Source organism: Strix uralensis, chromosome 4 (genome assembly GCF_047716275.1).
Source record: "Strix uralensis isolate ZFMK-TIS-50842 chromosome 4, bStrUra1, whole genome shotgun sequence".
Lineage (NCBI taxonomy): Eukaryota > Metazoa > Chordata > Aves > Strigiformes > Strigidae > Strix > Strix uralensis.
In genome coordinates, this window is record NC_133975.1 from 69,142,397 (window position 1) to 69,162,264 (window position 19,868).

Genomic DNA, 19,868 nt, shown 5'->3' on the forward strand with positions numbered 1-19,868 from the left:
CTGCAGAGTCCTCCAAATAAACCTAATTGCATTCTACACATGGAAAATGCTAGGACAGAATAGTTAAGAATTAGAATAGCCACTTCCATACTTAAAAAGCACAATCAATCGGTACAAAGCCTTACTGATGCAAGAGTCACGTTCCCTGATGCAAAAGAACAGCTAATGCTCAGTTCTAAAATTGGTTATAGAACTTATTCATCACCAAAGCTGAATGCACTTAACTACAAATATTTTCCCTAGTACAGTTTCTAATATGGAACTTCAGTGTAGCAAAGCGAGGGAATTTTAGGGTAAATTTTAAAAAAGGAAAATTAAAAATTTGGCACACAGGGTCTGGGCAGCCATTTCAAATACAGAGGAAAAATATTATTGCAGATCACCTTTTTAAAAAATAATTAGATAGTACCAAAAAATGCACTAAACTTCTATCAATACACAGCTGGGACCATTGTAAGGCAAGCACAAACACTATGTGTTGTGGTAGAAAGGGGAATGCTTTAAAAGAGAGGTTGGGAAACATAGTTGGAATTGATTATGGTGGAGTTTGCCAGACTAACTAGGGATAGGAAAATGGCCTTTTTTTTTCCTGGAGTTCACTGACTGTGCAAACTATTCGCTTGATAACATTGGCCATTTTTCTTGCTTTATACACATTGATTTCCAATCCACAAAGCTTTGAATGTTCTCATTTGTCTTCTAAGGGTAAATCTATTAGAAACATTGTTGTCCTTTCCTTTGAGGAAAAGGAAGAAGGAAGGAAGATCAACGAATGCTTTTTTTTTTTTTCTTTTCTCCCTGCATGTTGTGCAAGGGTCAATTAGAGAAACACACATTCATTACTGAAAGGAAGATAAGTGTGACATGGCTGAAGTTGGTTGTTGGTGGTTTTCTTTTATAATTGAGAAAAATGTAACAGTATCTTCAGTTGCATTGCTGAGTTCACTGATTTCAGTGGAAAATATGACAATGGAAGAACAAAGGAAAAACAAAAAAGAAGGAAATGTGGCAACAGCAGAAGAGGCACAAAAAGCAATTGAAACTGTAACAAAGGCTAAATATAAGGAAAAAATGCTTCTTTTTCTCCTTAAGCTGATTCTTTTGGCCTAGTTTTATGCTGATACAATCTCACTGGTTGTGGTGGTTTGACCTTGGCTAAATGCCAGGTACCCACCAAGTCGCTCTATCACTTCCCCCCCTTTCCCCTTTTTTTCTCAACAGGGCAAAGAGGGGAAAGAAAATAAGATAGGAAAACAAAACAACCCTTGTGGGTAAAACAACAGCAGTTTTAATATAAGCAAAGCGAAGCAAAGGTCCGCGCGCGGAAGCAAAAAAAAAGAAAACAGATTTATTCTCTACTTCCCATTAACAGGCGATGTCGGGCCTTCTCAGGAAGCAGGGCTCCAATACGCGTAGTGGTTGCCTCGGAGGACCAAGGGTGACCCCCACCCCTTCCTCCTTTCTCCCAGCTTTATACTGAGCAGACGTCATATGGTATGGAATATCCCTTTGGTCAGTTCGGGTCAGCTGTCCTGGTTGTGTCCCCTCCCAAGATCTTGCCCACCCCGTCCCACTGTGGGGGGGGGAAATGTTGGAAGGAGCCTTGGTGCTGTGTAAGCACTACTCAGCAGTAGCCACAACACCAGGGTGCTATCAACACCCTGCCAGCTCCCAACATAAAACACAGCACCATGAGGGCTGCTACAGGGGAAAACCAATTCTGGCTCAGCCAGACCCGGTACACTGGTTATGTAAATTTATACTTTAACATAACTGTAATCAAACAGACAAATGACATACTATCATTTTTATTTATGTTTGTGTTTTCTTTGATCTTAATTGTGGTTTATTCTCCACTGCCTTTAATACTACATTGCCGACATTGAAGAATATTGAGCATAAGTCACACATTTCTTCCTAAATCCACTAAGAGGTAAGAGTAGAAATAATTTTGTTCCCATAATTAAACAATGGACAGACAAAATGACTTTTAGGGACTAAATACTCATTAAAAACTGTATTACTATTGACAAGCATGAGGGGCTTCATTACCCAAAACATCTTTGAAAATGTTACCCTGACAAGAGGGTAACAATTCCAGCAAGCTTTTGTTAATACCTTTCTTTTTTAATAAACTCTAAAAACAATACTTATTCTTACACAAGTCATAAAATGAATCGATCTCACACATATTTCCAGATGAAAATAATACTATGTCTGAGTACCCCAGGTACACAGCTATGTTTTCTTAGGAGATAAACTATTTATGTAATTATATGTATATATCGACAAAATGTTCTCTCTGAAAAAGCTTTCTAGTAGAACTGTGTCAGTTTTAAGACAGAAAAAATCAAGAGAGCTGCCTGTCTATAATGGTAGAAAATCTTATCTTTTGTTTACTTTGGCTCTAACAGGCAACACAATACTGAGAAAGATTAATTTACAACTGGAGAATCATAGAATCACAGCTGTGAACAGAGAGTTCATGGCAAGCAACAGTACCAGATTGTAATGAGCACATTACATGTTCTAGGCAGAACTCACCCAGACAAAATGAGGAAAATCCAGAGGAGACCACTGGAACATTCCTGGTCCTGTGCTCAGGAACAGCATGGATTTGTTTTAATTTCTGAGTATAAGAACTTACTTTTCTCCATGAAAGAAGGACCAGAAATACAAAGGTTTGAAAAATAAAATGTAAACTGAAAAAAATAGCAACGGCTCTCTGATAAAACCCTAAAATAAGCATTTATGACTAGTGTCTTTTATTGTTAGTAGACTAAGCAGTAACACTGGCAAGAAGGGAAGATGCACCAGGTCATTTAGCCAGACAGTGCAAACACAATATTCTCATTTTTGTTCCACCTCCCCCCTTTTTTTTTTTAATCACAGTAAATAAAATGATCAACAGCAAGAGAGTGCAAGCCAACAAAATCTTACACTTCTGTCTAAACTCTAGAAAATATAATAGCAGACAGTATAAAGCTCAGGAAGAGACAAACTTTAACGAGTAAGCATCCAAAGTACTGTAGTAGAACTTTTAAGCAATTGTTTCATGAGTCTTTACATGTATTTTAAAGGTGAAAGCACAGAAAATGGTCTTAAAGCATGAAAAAGTTTTTCACAGGTATCTAAACTGTAATTTGGTACTTCAAGTAACAGTGAATATATAGAATTCTTAAAGCTACGAATCATGGCTCTGCTGAAACCACTAGAGGTATCACTGAGATCAAGCTTCATAACCGTAATTTATAAAATACTAACATATATTAGTTTCCAATGTACTGCACAGGCTGGTTTAATTCTTTCTTACTTAAAGTATAAATATTCAAATACTTCACTAGATGGTGTGATGAGGGCTAAAATACTCAATATGAAAGAGAAGGAAGGGAGGAAGGTTTGGACTAAACAAGCTACTACTGAAAAAAACATGGAGCTGTCAGTGACTGTTTCCCCAATAAGCTTGAGTTCTCTTCTACCTCTGTTCAAACAGGCTCTCTAAATTACTGTAACCTAATGCTTGAACCAAGTTACCTTGGTTCCGAATCATCTGACCTACAGGTCTTTCCATAACATTTCAACAAAGAGTTTTAAGAAAATTCCAATTACTCTGAAACTCTTCAGTAAAGTATCTTCATTTAAATATAGCAAACATATTTTTACTACCAGCCTACGGAACAAAATGATTAATTCTTTCAAGTTTTCTATAAGCACCATCTGGTCGTTGTGATTGTTGCTGTTTTACTTATCAACGTTTTAACAATTTTTCCTTTGACAATTTAGTCTCTGACAGTGTCTTTTTTGCCTGAGAACATGGGGTTCTTTGTATTCTCACCACATTTGTGTTACCCACAGAGCGCTGGAAACTGTCAAGCAAGATGGAGAACATATCAACACGCTTTATGCAGGGAAACCATTTCAGATGGTACTTTCTTGGAAGAAGGGGAGGTTTTTTCAAGTTTAGCAGTGGAGTGCTCTTCCTATAAATGTTGATGCACCCTGTTGAATGATTCTGAGAAGGTATTTGCTTCTTAGTGAATAAAACTTGCACTGAATGCAAAACCAAAAAGTTCTGAAATAGATGGGAACCCCCATGTCAAAATAGACATGCTTAGGAGATTCCTATGTTTAAGAGATAATAAAAGAGTACTGTGGGAAATGAATTTTTAGTGAGATAAGTGACCCATCTGAAATACAAGTAGGTGAGGAAGGAGGACTTAAGATAATGCAAAACTGCAGAGGAATGCCCCATTAAAACAAGTTAAACTTGTGGGTGATGATAGGTGTGAGCCAAAAAAATACAAAAATTGTTCTAAGATGACTTTGGTTTTTCGGACAAGATTAAAACAGGTGCTTTTCTGATACATCTTTTGAAATCTTCAACTCATTCAAAACACTGAAATTTATGCACTCCTAATCATACCTAGAGATTCACAAATATTAACCACAATCAATTACAAAAAGGGTTTTCAATAGATAACTGCTGAGAGGGAACGCTTCTCATCTATGGCCTGAAACATCTTTTCTGTGAAAGCTGACTTTATTATAGTATATCATATGTTTTGGTCTTTAGTTGGATGTTGAATATCAGATATTTTAGAGAACTAAAACCAAAGATAGTTAATGGTCTTGAAATTCATAGAGAAACAGTTTGGACAAATCCCCTCAAATGTAATTGTTCAGAAAATATCATTGATTGGGTGAGAATTTGTATATCATTTACTTGAAAATGTATTTATACAAGAAACAATACATATGCACTTCATTTTTTCATATTTGCGTTATGAATCATTAAGCAGAGGAGCACAGACTCTCCAGTGTAATCAGTGATAACTTACAAAAGGATTCATTGCATGCTGTTAATTACGATTAACTTTTTCTTGTACATAGATCTCTACTTTAAACTAATATTTATCAGAAAGATTCTGTGTCTACTAAAAGATAAAGTTTAAATTACATATTTTCAGCTGAATTTCCATACTACCAATCACCATCTACTGTTACCAAGTAACTTTCCATCAACAGGGAGGATCAGAAAGACATGTGAAGAACAATTTAGAAAACAAGGAATTAGGGCTTGCTTCAAGGCTTTTAAGCAATTTACTCTTTCAGCATCACGAGGCTTTGGAGCAAGACTTGACAGTTTTTCTGAAGTGCTATCTTAAAAGTGTTGTGAAATAAAAAGCACTGTTCAACTTGTCACATGACTTCATTAATCCTGTCCTGTTTCTATGATCAGCCAGAAAATGGAACAATTCTTCCATTATCTATGTTTGCACATTATTAAAGGAGCATGTGCTCCTTGTAGAGTACAGATCATGAAGGTGTATTGACAGAAAGCAGAGTTGGGATTTTCTTTTGTTTTTTTCTTTCTTTTAAATTTATCTACACTTTGTGTTGACACTGAATTTCATCATATTCTAAGTGGCCCAAATCAAAGTGGTTCAAACCACGTAATGGTACAGTAAAATTTCTAAGCTAATACCCAGTCAAAACACGTAGCTCAAACAAACTTAGCAAAAAGCCTCAGCAACAGCATCTAGTATGGTTTCAAACATAAGTATGTCTAACTTGAACAACATTTTTTTTTCCTTTTTAGTAAAACAAAATTAAAAAAAAAATTAAGGCTATGACTTAACCTACACACACAATGGGAATGTCACTGTACTCATTCAAATGCATTTGGGACCTCAGTGCTTCATAGCATTTGTGTGTGACCTTTATGAACAGAATATTTCTCTGCAACAAAATTGTAAAAATGATATCTTTCTGAAGTTCCAATTGGAAAAAAAAAATATTTTAAGTACATGAAAACAACAGGTTTATATCTTCTGCTAGAAAAAGAAAAATGAAACTGAGTAAAAAAAACCCAACAACATTTACACCTATATTATTGTTTTAATATATTCACCCTTTGTTAAGCTGATTAAGCATAAATTGATTTTGTATTTCAGATATGGTTAATTCACGTACTTCCTTTCAGTCTAGTCTGAAGATGATAAAAATATTCTGACCTTTTCTTATTCTCAGCACTGCTCAGAGGAATCCATGTGACATCTAGTCTATAATACCCTCACACAATAACCTCAGGTGTTTAAGTCACCTTACTGCCCACCACCAAGATGAAGAAAGATATATTCTCTGCAGATTGGGAGCATTCAACGTAAGAACTTTCTATCTAATATATTTCTAACAGCAGCCAAGCTAGACAGTGTTCTGAAAAGAAGTGCACTATTATTGTTGGTTTTCTATTTTGTATAAAATCTTTAATAAACACTGAACAAACAATTCTCAACCTAGAAGCCAAACTGCAGAAAAGAAAAATCAAATGAATTTTCACCTCTGTCATCAGAAAATCCTGTGAATTTATTTTTAATTCTGATTCAGTAGTTCTTTCCTTCAGTCCTTAAGACATTTTTCTACTGACATGAACAGTTTTGCCTGATAAGGCCTGCAAGATTTTACCTCTCTGCCTGCCCACATTTTCTAGAAAACAAGATAATAATTATAAAATGTCAAATTACTGATTTTGCACATTCCTTGCACCAAATATTTTTGTACCGTTACAAAAGAGCCTTCTTAAGAACATGTGTTTTAAAGATAAAAGATTAAGGATTAAAAAGATACATATACCACATATTGAAATATCACATATATTCAAAGGCCAATAAAACAAAGTGTTTAAAAAGCCTAATGTAATCGCATACTTCTAATATGCAGACACCTTCTAAGCCTTTTGTATTGTTACCAATACAAGCTGTCTCTTTCCTAAGCTCTCTGTTTTCTATACAAGAGTCATGTATTTCCCCATCTCCCCACCATTCCACATACAAAATGTTTTGAACAGCAACACCTTCGAAATGTAGTAAGACGTGCAACAAGAGTGTGATAAGATACATAAGAGGCAAGAGTTTAGTCTACCCTAATGAACAAAGAAGAAAACATTACTATAGCCACTATGCTTTCTTTCTGTGTCTTAGCTGCAAATAAATTTTCATAAATAAATGTTCATTTTTAATCTTTTTGGGGTATACTAGAATCTGGTTTTAATGAATACCTGGTATAAGCAGTCGTCTTGCGTTTTCAGAGCTCAGAATTTTAACTACTTGAGTTTTATTTGGTTATAAGTCTGAAATCACACGCATCTACTCCTACTCACAGCAGTCTGAGGATTAACATAAAAATTGACTTCAGTCATTTCCATGCTGAATTTTTTCCAAAACCAGAACTGCATTGATGATACAAATTATCCAGGACTCCAGTCCTGAACAAAAGCACCTCCTGTGGTTCATGTAAAGGAATTTAGAAGATAATTTCTACCGTATTTCTCATTGTGCATTGAAGCTGTGCTTGAACATAATCAGCCTGATTATGCTTGAGCATTCAGTCAGTCAGGCAGTTAACTGCTTGAAAACAATCTGACCCAAACATTGGATATTGGTATAGGTGCAGACTAAAAACACTAGCAAATACTGCAATTTTCCATCAATTTCATTTCTGTTCTGCAAAAACACTACAGACTGCTTAAAAAAAACCCCAGCAAAACAAAACAGAAAAACCCAAAACCCTCGAGCTGTTTGAAAGACCGAGAAGAACTCAGCAATTTATGGTGAAGAGAGAAAGGGCTGAAGAATATTTTGTTGAACAGATGCCCTTAGAATATAGCAAAGTGTAGACATATATTTTAGGTATTTGATCCTAGACCTCAAGACTCAACTGCTTAGAGGCATGTCTATGCAGTCAAGATTGCGATTTTCACTGCAGTTAACCCAGCCTGAAATATTATAAAATGTCATCTACAGTAATTTTTCTTTCTTGCTTCTCTGCTAAAGTCATAATTTAAGGAACCTAAAATGATCCTATATTGCGGTCCTTGTAATACGGATAAGGCAGAAAAAAACCCCTAGTAAATGTACGATCCTTAAGGAAGGATTGTATATCTACTCATATGTCCACAGTTTCCTGTCCTTCATGGTACATTTTAGTAATGAGTTAAGATGACAAAGCAGTTAAATATTCAATTTTATACACGAGGTAAAGTCTTAAAGAGATTAACAGACTTGTTTGTTAATGACACAGTAAACATTTTAGTAACATCACTACAATAATCCAGATATTTTGACTGCTAAAGCACACTGTTCCTGTTAACTTTATTTAACCTTTCTGAACATAATTTCTTCATCCTCTTACCCTATCTACCTATATAACAAAGTCAGTAGGCTTCCAGGTTTTGAGGAGGGTTCGTATTATTTCCTTAATTTTTAAGTGGAAAGGTAACATTTCAGAAAGTCTAGTACTAGGCCTATTACATTAGAGACAAGGTTGGAAGGATTCTTAACAGAAGTTTCACAGTGCTGACTCTGGACATGAAGAGACAAAAATAGAAAATCCAGCCCATCCACATGAGGCTGCATTTTCACTACTTCCTTCTTTGCAAGTATGGTGCAGAGGAAAGGAGGCTCCCTCTGTTAATTATCTCCCATCAGCTGTTCAACAGAAACAAAATCAATCCAGAAGGGATGTTAACTGAAATAAGCAAAGAGGTGTTCAGGAACATCTGCAAGTTTGGGGTCAGGCTTATGTAGGGTCTATATTTCACTGCAAAGTTGAACTGCTCATGCAGCTACATCCTCTAACCCCCATAAGGATGTTTGAGCACACTACAAGAGTTGATGTAATGTTCATTTGTACTTCAACTGAACATAGATCTGTTGCCATATCAAAATATTAATCTAAACTACCTATGCTAGCATGAGTGTGGGGCAGTGGAGGACAGGGTGGGAGATGGAGAATGCTTCTACGATGTAGCAGTAGGTCAAAAAAACCTACTCATTTTTTTTTTTTTGCCTCACGCTTTTAATAGAACTTTTACTGTTCCATCTAGCGAATAGCCATTCTGTTCAAAAGGGAAGATTTATTGTATCCTTCAAACAAGTGGTGGGCTGGTATTATGGAACTGAACACCTTCGGCAGTTATAAATAAACAATGAAATCTGTATGGTGCTCTGTCCTAAGAAAAGATTTCCTGCTGAAAGTGTTTGAGGGCAAAATACAGCCCCTAGTTTTCCCCTTTGGAATTAACACTCCTTCACAGGAACTTTAATACGTACAAATCAAAGTGGGTTTTTACTTCCCCCTCTTCTTCAACATCAGGAAACTGGTATGTTCTGAAATTTCTTTCTTTGTGCCAACTCAGCCTTATACATCAATTAGTTGGGGATTGTGAGCTGGAAGGGGAGATAATTAGATTTTCCTGTGCCTTTTTCTTTTATGCATTCAGATTTTACATTTTTTTCCATCCATCAATCCTCAGATAAAACATATGTAAATTCATGCTAAATACAGTCTGGTTACAACAAAGAACAATAACAACACATTCCCAGAATATCCTGGTTTGGGGTTTTCAGGATTTTGTTTGTTTGGGTTTTTTTTGTTAGAGTTTTTTTTTGGGGGGGGGGCGGTGGTGGTGTTTGTTTTTAAAAGGCAAACTTTTCTAATGGACATCTTGACTTTCCATAACATATTCAGGAAAAAAAAAATGTTTCAAAATAAGGCTGGCAGCCAGCTGCACAAGACTTATTTATAAATCTCTCATGGTTTTATTTTCCAGCTATCCAGCTACATTGTAGTTGGAATGCCTCCTGATGTTTTAGAGCAACTAGATATAAATACATACGTACAAGCCAGATGCCCAGGATGGCAGAAGTTTTACAGGCAACCAGCTGGGAAACTGTTTTGAAAGCCAAGCAGAAGGAAAAAAAAAAAAGTTTTCTTAAGCCTGCTAAAGCATAAGGGTTACAGTGACAAGATGAATCACTAGCCTCTCTGACTCTACATGACACATGTCAGGATGCTAGTGGGGAATAGAGCAAGTTGAGGTGTACTCCATTATCTGGGGACCTTCTGGGAACCTACCAGAGGGTGTTTCCAGCGTGATAAACAGATGACTAAGTGATTCCACTGCATCTCCAGGGAAGAGAGCCAAGTACCACCATGACTTGGTAACTCCAACCCCTGGAGACCCTGCTCATTCACTGCCTCTCCCAGGCATGGGTTTATTATTAGTCTTTTGTATCACCAGAGTCCTATTTATACATGATCTGTTCAAGCAGGGAAGGGCCATTTGGCTATTCCAGAGGCTCACAGCACTTCAGACAACTAGAATCTCCAACTAGGGCTAGATGCTATTTTTCTGGCTCAGACTAAACCAAGATCTTTTTCCTTCTACGCTAATAGTCCTTTTCTTGGAGCTTGGAATGAGAACCACCTTTTGTGCCTTGTGTCCCAAATGAAGAGGATTTTTTGACATGAAGCTGTCAGCGGCTAATGGGAAGTTGAAGTCTCTGTGTTAATTCAAGCAGGTCCACTGGGGACAGTATCATGTTAAGAAAGAGCGGAGCATGCAGTGATCATCCCAGATCCATTTATGACTCAGACTAGCAATCTGAGCAGCTTTATCATTAAAATTCACAGAAAATCAATCAAGAGTGGCCTAAAGCAGATTGGAGTTACCACAGTGCCTCTTTACAATTTCACAGAAGGTAACAAATGTAAAGGGACAGAAGGTGTTAGTGTCAGTAATGTAGCTCTGCTTGCCTGGTTAAAGTTCATTAAAGGAATTAAAGACTCAGACACTAAGAAGTGGAAGACTAAAGTAATGTGATTTTGTTAGCCAGTTGGTTCAATATTGAATCATACAAATAACTAACATAGTGATTTCTAATAATTTTGACTACTTTGATTCTGAATCAGAGATAAAAATACAAAATGAATACACTGAAAACTTTGTCCTAATAATAATTAACTATATTATGTGTGAATAAACTTCTTAAAATAAACCTCTTCATCTACTGCAAAAGCAAGGCACTAGTTTGGGTTTTTTCTTAAATTTATAAATATATATATATAAAATCATTAAAGGGAATAAAAAGCAGAGTTGTAGTTTACTGCTACCTGTCACACAACATTAACAAGCCTGACTCCTTGGGTTTCTAAAAGCTGAACATGGGGGCTGAACAATAACTTTATGGTTTCTTTATATTATCAACAAAAAGTGAAACATTTGAGACTACTGAAATATATCATAAGAATTAGTCAAAGCTCATAGGTGCTGCTAATAATCCTGGAAAAGAAAAGACAGACATCAAAGTGCTCCTTCTGTTCAACAGGGTAGCAAAAGTGACAGACAAACTAACTGGAGCATGGTTTAGCCACCTGATAATCAGAAGCAATGTTTTGCTAAACCAGTGGTGAAAAAGCAGATGCTGACCTTGGCATTTACCAAGCATGGAAAAAAAGAGGTTTCGTCTGGTAATCTGTGGAAATTTGATGAAGAAAACATGTGCTGTTGTGATGAGACAAGGTTGGTTTTTTAGAAAATGGAATGTGAGCTGTTAATGATTTTCCTGTCCCTGTATGGGGGACAGAAGAATGAATCATGGTTCTCTTCTGCTGTAACCTCTCTGGTAAGGGTAAATTGTGCTTCTGCTCCATGAAAATCAAAACACACCAGTATTTTGCTAGGGTTCATAATCTACCCAAGGCATATAGAAACAATGAATTTATCAGAATGAATGTTGCTGTGTTAAAGAACTAATTCAGAGATCACAAAATTCTGCCAGAGAGAATGTCCTTGTGTGCAAGAGAAACACTGAACTCTTCCCTTTTCAGTGTAAGGAATTCTCTCACACAAAAGATAACTTGTCATTAGATTTCATGAAAGCTTTCAACATCAAACCCAGGAAAAGCAAGTGTTCTGAAAACCTTAACAATTCTGCTAATGATTTTTTGAAATAGATGTGCACTTGTGCCAAGCTGACATCACCATAACAACAGGTTGTAATAGTCACATACATGCCTAAACGGGGAGTTAAATGTTGAACTGGTCATTTGTGCATGCCCCAGCATGGCAACATGAAGTTGCAGTAATTGCACGTTCACAGTAGATAGCCAAGTGTTCTTTCTCGGTTTTGGAAAAAAAAAAAACAAAACCAAAAACAACATGAAAAACCCCAAACCTAAAAAAGATAGAGTTACTAAGCATTACAAACAGGTACCAATTGGTGTAATCAGGCATATTGTTTCATGGGCTCAATTTAATTTTTTTCCGTAGATGTGTGGAAATAACTGTTCTTCTAAACATATTTACATTATGTTCAGTAGAGCATTTCCATCTAGATTTACTACTTTAGATATATTCCAGCACTAGTATTCAGACTAAGATAAAAGTGTAGATTTAAAAAACTGCCAAAACATTTTCAAGAAGTAAACTAAGTAAGAAAACTTGGGCAAAAGATGGTCTATTTCAGTGATTCCATCTGACAAGAAAACAAAGGCATGCAGCAGAAGGTAGGTAGTTTGATACAGTCAGTGGTAAGGATCAGAATGAGGTTGTTGGGTACATATCCAGGATGGGAAAACAGACAGAACAGGAAGAGTTGTGATTGCCACAAAACATGACCCTTGATATAAATGCATGTCACCCATGAACACAGCTGAATAAGCTCTGAATATACTTGACCTGCAAGTTTCTGTTTTAATAGCTAGGCCTGATATGGGAATGCTACTAACATTGTAATTGGAGTGTTAATAACAACAGTTGTATTTAATAGATTGTTAAGACTTTAATTAGAGTAGCAATAAATTCTTGTCTTTGTATATAGTGTTTTCCCACTCCACTTAAGAAGACTTTAAGTGTAATGAGTTTCTCTTCTTATTGTCAGAAGTTGTGGGAATAGCCACAGTTTACCCTATCCAAGAGTGTGCCTTACCGTTATTCTGAAGGAATCATCTCTGAAATTAAGATGGAAGTATAATTTCTTTTTCTGTTAAGATTGTGTATTAAGTTGCCTAAAAGGTAGTCAGACAAATATTTTTTATTTTATTTTTTAAAAAACCTTACATAGATCCATACTAATCAGTTGAGTCTCTGCTGCCATCGAACTTAAGGGAAATAACACCTTTTTAACACTTCCTGGGAACACAGGAGTGAGATAAAACTAAAATATGCAGTCCCAATGAGCAAAGGAATTATGTTCTATCCACCTTTTGTAAGTCACAAAGACCAAAATCTTTTTAGAGCATGTCATTCGTTTTCAGCCTTGCACAGTGAGTCCTCAGCCCAGGCATGATCATGGATCAAAAGATGCCTCAGTAAAATACAAGAAAAATGTCTGAATTCTGTTTTGTTGCAATCCTATTAGTCATAGCAAATCTTGTGTGCATCAGCTGAGTTCCAGGAAAATTATATGCAACAGCAGCACCCTTTTTCAGAGGCTATTCCAGTACCTTATCTAATAATGGGTCCGTGACTTTAGAAGACTTTTTCCCCCCCTAGCAACAAATCTACCAATCTTCCAAATCCTTATTAAATTCCACATCCATCTACCTCTTAACACTCCTGCATAATGCCATAGGACTGCCCACAGGACAAAAGCCAAGGTCTCACAAACTGCTTATCCTCCACCTAAACCCTTACACGTCTTAGATGGAGCTCCTGAAAAGCAAAACTTTCTGAAAGTACCATTATACTTAGAATTAGGGATAAATGTGTTTATAATGTTAAGCTCCATGCTGTGTTAGGTTTGAAACAGTTCAAGTTATATAAATTATTTATTATTCATCCTCCTGGAATGTCCCTGTAATTCAGAGCTCCAGCTCTACTGTGCTAAGCATTTCACGAAGACGAAAAGAAATGACTGCTCTCCCAAAACAAAAGTCTATGAGGAGTTCCCAACATCCTTCATGCCTTTAGAAAAATAAGGAAGATTCACTGTTGAGCTCTAGGATACAAATTAACTTCAGATGAGAAATTTTCCAGAATAATCCCTTTCCTATTTATGTTCTCACAAAACCACAAAAAAACAAACGAGAGATTTTATAAGGAGCAAGAGTTGTTTAAAAGCAAATCTCTAAACTAAGCCTGCAATACCCTCCTAGCACTTAAACACAGGAAAGCAAGCAGTCTTAACTACCTATTTCACATCAAGATATTTCTAAACTCTACAAAATCTGAACAGAGAGCAATGTAACTTTTTTTTAAGGGTAAGTAAGAACACAGAATATTTTCCCTGAAGCTGTTTTTTCTTCTTCCTAATTTAGTGCCCGAGTAGGATTAGCAATAGGAAAAAGAACACTGAAACTGTAAAATTATTTCTCCAGCGAATGGAAACAAAAGGTAATTATTTAAAACTAGAAAAAAATTCAAATCAGAAACATAAGACATTATGTACCATGTATTATTTTTATCACAAAGAATTCCACATATAAAAGGCATGAAGAAAACCATAATTCAAAAGTGGGAAAACAGAGGGACTGTAAAAGTGAAATGGACTTCTGACAAATGATACTGTATTGAATGTGAGTTCACAGACTGACAAAACTCCAACCCTAATAAACTAGAATAGCATATACTCCAGCTGAAGCGCAGATGTTTCAGCATTAGTCTTTTAACCTGGCAGACTTAACTTGCCAAGGCTACTGAACTTTGAAGTTTTGAGGTTTTTGGGGTGGGGCGGTTGTTTTTCTGTGGTTTTTTTGTTTTGTTTTAATGCAACATGAAGCTAATTTGGAAGGTATGACCTTCCATTCTTAAACTCATATGTTACCTGAATTACCAGACCTGTTGAAGGGTCTGGAGCACATGTTGTACGAGGAGCAGCTGAGGGAACTGGGGTTGTTCAGTCTGGAGAAGAGGAGGCTGAGGGGAGACCTCATCACCCTCTACAACTACCTGAAAGGAGGTTGCAGAAAGATGGGGATGAGCCTCTTTAACCAAGTAATAAGCAATAGGACAAGAGGGAATGGCCTCAAGTTGCGCCAGGGAAGGTTTAGACTGGATATTAGGAAGCATTTCTTTACAGAACGGGTTGTTAGGCGTTGGAATGGGCTGCCCAGGGAGGTGGTGGAGTCCCCATCCCTGGAGGTGTTTAAGAGTAGGGTTGACATAGCGCTGAGGGATATGGTGTAGTTGGAAATGGTCAGTGTTAGGTTAATGGTTGGACTAGATGATCCAACCTAGATGATTCTGTGATTCTGTTTGTGTGCTCCCAGATTTATCCCAAAGAGCCCAATGACATTAAACCTTTACGTAAACATTGCTTGATTCAAACTCCACACCTTGCATATTCTCAGAATCTTTGAATATTGGGATGTTTATAATCTTTATAAAAGATGTACACAAGTTAATGTAATCCAGACTACTTAGAATTAAGAACAGCAAATTTGGTTAATTAGTAGTTTTGTTTTCTGTTCGTATCAGAATATTATTTGTAATAACTTGCTCAAAACCCTTCTTACACTATTATCTCCATACAGCTGTAGAAATTACAGAGACTTACAAATCAAGGTAGAATAGGCAAATGTAGATTTCATGACTGAGTTATTCCTTCTAGATTGCTTTTTATAAGCATCTGTACGAACTTGTTCATCCTTCCAGGGACACATTAGCACCATCAAGAAACACCAATCTGCCCTCCTCTTTCTCTTCCTCTGATTACAGACTAAGCAGTAACAAGCCCTACTACTCCATAGAGGAAGCATATGGATGTTCTCATCTGCCCAGTAATGTCCAAGACTTCACCTGCTTTTTCTATACTGTTCCAGTTTTCACTTGCTTCCATATCCTTACCCTCTAGCTGTCTATGGAAGCCAGTTATTCTGAACAGATGGCAACAGCTTGCTTAGTATCAAGCATACAGACATACTCATGTTGGCTTTAAATTCCACGTAAACACCAACTTTCAGACACACCCTATCTTCCTGTCCTCCAACAGTGATTTATATCCCAGAGGACAACTTTAAACATGCTTAAATTTACATATGGAATCTGTCTTCTTGGAGGAAAATAATTTACCCCTGCATTTGAGATCTGAAATAAGAATAAGAGATAAAAATCCTAGTACCTATAGCTCTTTAAAACCACTTCATTCCAATAGCCATACATGAAAAAACTTTCAAGCGAAGACAAGATTTGCTATACCCTATCAGATCACTGGTGCATAGACTGCTATTTTGCATGTGCCAGTGTTTCAGAGAAAAGCAAAACAGGATCCCTGTGAGGCTCATACAGTAGTCAGTTTTGTATCAACTGTTTGCCTCAGTGCTGGGAATATTTTTCATGGTATTAAATCCTAGTTCCTGGCTAAGCAAAGTGAGGCCTAAAGCACTGCTCTTTAGAAGACACTCGAGCTGCCACTGAAGTTTATTTGTATACACAAAAAAGCTGGTTTCTTTTAAAGGCTGTCATACTTTCTCATTTGTCATGTCCTTCACACATGCAGGTATTTTTTGTTTAAAGATAACTTGAGTTGTCTACTGCTTCACATCAGAATCACAAAAATGTGTTAATACAACCTACATTGCATTCTTTTTCAAAGAAAACTTTGGTTAGCCTTAAAAATCATTTGCCTACTGCAATAAATGCCTAGTTCAGGAGAAGGAAAGTTTTGCTGATTTACCTCAGCTAATGGAATTTGTCAAAATGAACTGTTTCATTTCTCCTTTTGAAAACTCATACGCTAGAAGAGAGGTTATGCACTGAATTGCATTACTTTTGAACTGTGACACACACGCCTCCTGTATCTATTTCTTCATAGGAGCTGCTTTAAAATATTGAAATGGATCTACTTCTACTGGTTCACATAGATTTTACCTGTTATTGCACTTCAAAGTATAATCTTGAATTTAAGAGACAGCATAATCAGTAAGTATACATATAATTAGTTACATCAATGTCGATAGCACGTTAGAGCTCTTAAAATATCAGGAAGATATTTTATTACATTCTTTGAATTAGATACACAAGGTAACTTGGAGAGAATTTACTCACATAAGTCATCTTAATCATAAATCCAAATTTTAGGCTTACATAGTAGCTGAGAATGCATTTTTATGAGTGGAAACTGTTCATGATCTCTGGGTATTCGTACCTGCAAAATAAAAGTTATCAGTTATCTAAATTTTTCTTTTGGTCACACCCAAAGTGCTTCAATCTTGCTAAATGACAGTCCAGTGACTTATCTCATTCCTACACCTTGCTGCTATTCACAAAATGGGTTTGAAATCTGGTGGTGATATAATCTAAGGTATGTTCTCAAAGAACCTCTAAATGGATCAGGAGGTACATAACCTATAGCTGGAAAAAAAAAAATCATATCAGTATTCCTTGTATGCAACACCTCAAATGTGAGATTACTCATTCATAGCACAGAAGATACTGCTCAGGTATCCCTTCCTCACTCCTGTGAAAATTATTCTATTTTATAATGAACTAAATAGCCATCAAGTCAGTAAAAGAGTGTAAGGAACATAAAATTCATTTTCTAATAATGCTATAGCAATCTCAAGAGTAGGCAGTCTAGAGTTCTGTCTTGGCTTCAAATACTTCAATGCTCTCTACAATCAAATGTGCAGTATTCCAGATGAGTACAAAATTACTAAGTAAAAAGTCCACTTCTCTTTTGAAAAGAAAATTGACTCCTTTCTGATTCATGGAAAGCATACTTGTCTCCAGTAAGGAGTTTCAGAATACAGTGCCAAATAAAAAGTTATCTATGTGCTAGAAAGTGACAGACTTTACAATATGTCCTTACCAATTTTTTAGCTCCTAGCTTAGTTCTTGGGCTTCCATCCTTGCTTTCACCTCTCCCTAGATGTTGTCTTGAAGACTATGAACTCCCTTAGATCAGTAGATAGTTAATATTTAGTCAGAAAACAACAGAGTAGCTAAGCAACCTCTGTTGATCTAGCTTTTAATTCTTCTATACATTTAAAAGATTTTTATTTAACAATTTGAATTTCAGTATATGAAATTTATATAATAAAGTTTATGTATTTTATGAATAAAATAAAAATAAATTTGTACTTTAAAATTTGTTATAGCGGTTTTAAAAGACTTTGGTCTTTATGTCAAAGAACACTATATCACCTTACCAAATTCACTCGAGCCACAGAAATTTAAAACTTATCAGGAACAACATTGTGCAATAACCTGAAGTTATGATGAAGTTTATGGAGAGATCACATACTTTAAAAGTTCATAATTATCAAAGAAAGAAAACCAAAACCAATTACATAGCAAAGACCCACTGCCTGTTAGAGAGAAGTGGGGGCAGGGGGGAAGCAAAATATCAGGAAGTCCTATAGCTTAATAAAGTAATTAAATGTTCAGAAAGATAAAAACTGCTTCTTTTTCATAGGACTGCCTTCTGATACTGAACCTGACCTTTTCTCTTTCAATTCCCCTTGATTGCAAAGGGAGCACAGCTGTCTTAACTGATTAAGTCTTCATACGGAACAGCAGTAGTCCCTCAGCTTTCCTGGATATAAGCATCCCTGAATACTCAGTTTTCTAAAATACTCCTTTTAAGCACTGTTTGGTTCAACAGAGCTTCCTTTCTTATATAAAAAAAAAAAAAAAAATTTAGCCTTTTGAGCCCCAAACATCATAAACACAAATCTGAAAGACCGTATCAAGCATATCATTTTACTTGGTCTTTTTTTCTAAAATAAACCTTTGTTCATTAAGAAAAGCTATCATACCTTAAGTGACATGAACTATTAAGAAAAATTCAGCATAAAAACTATTCTACCCCCACTGGAAGATATCGCCTAACAGCCTTTGTGAGTACCATGGGAATCAATTTAGGATGTCCATCTACTTTCAACTAGCTACTGTAGAAGAGCCATAAAATTCTGCCAGAGCCCATTAGGAAGATCAGACCTTTCTCACTGTAAGATTTCTACCGTTCGTCTTTTTGAAAAGTTTTCAGAGTATTTTCAAATGCTTGATGAAATGTCTGTAAGTTGTAATAGAGCTGTGGCTTGTATATAAAGAGCATTTAAATACCTAAAATCTAGTTAAAAAGCTTTCAAATCCTAAAAAAATGTTTCAATGCATTTAGCATATTCTGACTTGACTTGAGAGTCCCTGAGTTCAGTATCTGAAAAAGTTCATTAGTGACTTGGTGGGCTGACAGAGTCAAGCCTACATCTCCTGCTCCATGAGCCGAAGAAAGCTTCCTGGAGCTGTGATATAAAGGCAAGAGCCTCTGAGTGACTAGAAAAAGAAATATGGCCTGAAGCCAGATGATCGCACTGAGACAGTCAGAGTTCTGGTCATTCATCATGCTTATTTTCAAGAGGACATAAGAATTTAAGCGTTCAATCAAAAAAAAAAAAAAAAGTCTCTGTTTGTGCTGATGATTGTGTATGACTTAATTCATGGTTTTTTGTAAACTTCAGAGTGGCCATATGAGTTTAGGTCAAAGTGGAAACTGGCCACATATGAAGAAAGGCCAAATACAGTGTTTACCTTTCCCTGAGTATTCTTTTGACTTCATCAATCATTCAGAGTTTGGAGTTCTTCTGAGTCACAAACTGCTTCCACACCACTGTATTTAATAGGTACTCATCAGTTTTCTTCAGTTAAATTGCTTGTTGCCATTCTGAACTTCGATCTTGTGGAAATAAATTCTATAACACAACTGCAGAATTGTAACCTGCCACCTGGTACCACCAATGGGTGGCCACAATTTATTGTTATAAATACTGAACAACTTTTTTCCTATTCATTTTCCCTTAGTTTTTTGTTTATAGACTCCAATTATCTGCCAATTTGACAATGAAAGTAAAGGAATATGCAAAGCTGTGAAGTCAAATTTAATAAGGATTTCCCTGTAAATTTAATCCATATATGTTACACTTGAACTCTTGCATTTTTCATAATAGTTTGTGTTTTAGAGATAAAAAATTCATAAGACATTCCTACCTAAACTTTTATTAGCTCTGTATATCCTGGAGAACAATCTGGTCCACAGTTTATAAGAAATAATAATAGCCAACAAATGTTGGGTTTTTTCTTTTATATG

General features: G+C 36.1%; 1 long non-coding RNA gene across 1 annotated transcript in view; it reads right to left on the bottom strand.

The window, feature by feature from the left end:
- Positions 1-19,868, bottom strand: part of LOC141942208 (uncharacterized) — a 72,696-nt gene that overhangs the window by 32,290 nt on the left and 20,538 nt on the right. Inside the window, exon 5 of the long non-coding RNA XR_012628563.1 lies at positions 16,829-16,928. This is a non-coding gene — a long non-coding RNA (uncharacterized LOC141942208). The remainder of the gene's footprint in view (positions 1-16,828; positions 16,929-19,868) is intronic.